The sequence below is a fragment of the Lucilia sericata genome, unplaced genomic scaffold, assembly GCF_015586225.1.
Source record: "Lucilia sericata isolate MDLA Ls3-8-SP2 unplaced genomic scaffold, ASM1558622v1 Contig001684F_arrow, whole genome shotgun sequence".
Taxonomy (NCBI): Eukaryota; Metazoa; Arthropoda; class Insecta; order Diptera; family Calliphoridae; genus Lucilia; species Lucilia sericata.
In genome coordinates, this window is record NW_023995594.1 from 87,501 (window position 1) to 88,513 (window position 1,013).

The 1,013-nt window shown below is 34.9% G+C and overlaps 1 long non-coding RNA gene across 1 annotated transcript in view; it reads left to right on the plus strand.

The window, feature by feature from the left end:
- Window positions 1–329, plus strand: part of LOC119612421 — an 85,434-nt gene extending 85,105 nt beyond the window's left edge. The window contains exon 4 of the long non-coding RNA XR_005232139.1: window positions 239–329. This is a non-coding gene — a long non-coding RNA (uncharacterized LOC119612421). The remainder of the gene's footprint in view (window positions 1–238) is intronic.
- Window positions 330–1,013: the final 684 nt, after the last annotated feature.

Below are 1,013 nucleotides of genomic sequence, written 5' to 3' on the forward strand. Positions count from 1 at the left end.
AGTTGTGGGTTTTGCATGTCAGACACTAATTCCGAGCATAAATCCATTTAAATATTTGAAATTGAAAAAAAAAACAGTGCTTCTTAATAATGTGAGAAATTCATCACTTGCTGATTGTGTTTATTATACTATATGCAGCTAAGTAATGGCTGCTTTTAGGTTTATTTATATTTAAAATGTTTTTTAATTATTTTCGTAAAAATTATTAATTACAAGTGTTTTTTGTATGTCTTTTTAGATGGCTCTCGACGGTAAAACGATTATAAAAGAAGAAATAACAGACAAAGACGCCTATGAGGCTTCAGCATCAGCTACACGTAGAACTAAAGGTGAGTACAGATTTCGAAATCGTAAATGAATTATTCAGACCACTGCTCCCTACAAGTTTTCTACATAGAGGGGAGTTACATCCCAATTTCGCTATATTTAAAGGAATTAAAACATAGGTTTCCTACATACAAATGGTTGGTAAACAAGGTCCACAAAATGACGTCATAAGTATTTATGTAGAAAGGACCTTAACCGATGTAGGATTTAGTACCCTAAGGGACATGGCTCCATATTATTTATGTCGAGAAAGCTTTAAATCCGGCTTCTGCTTGGTCCCAATCAAGATATCTGTTTGTCAAGCCTAAGGTAATATATGTTCTCATAAGCCATACCGAAATTTCTGTCTCTACTGAATACCGGTTCCTGATCTACAAGCTTAAATACCTAGACTTAAACTAGATCGTAACCTAAGATTGAAATAACACATAGAGGAATGAAACAACAAAGCTTAAAAGCTGTTGGGTGCTATGAGGGCGGACCATAGGCTTCAAATGGGGATTTAGTCTATATTTAACAAACTGGCTTTACAAAATGCGATAGATAAACCATTCCTGCCTCAGTCTTCTATAATATGTGCTGTTGACAAAAAGAGTATCTTAAGTTGGTCCACGAGCAGCACTCTCAATCGAGTACCTATTAATATTAGGCCTATAGATCAAAGCCAGTTACGGGATACATCATCA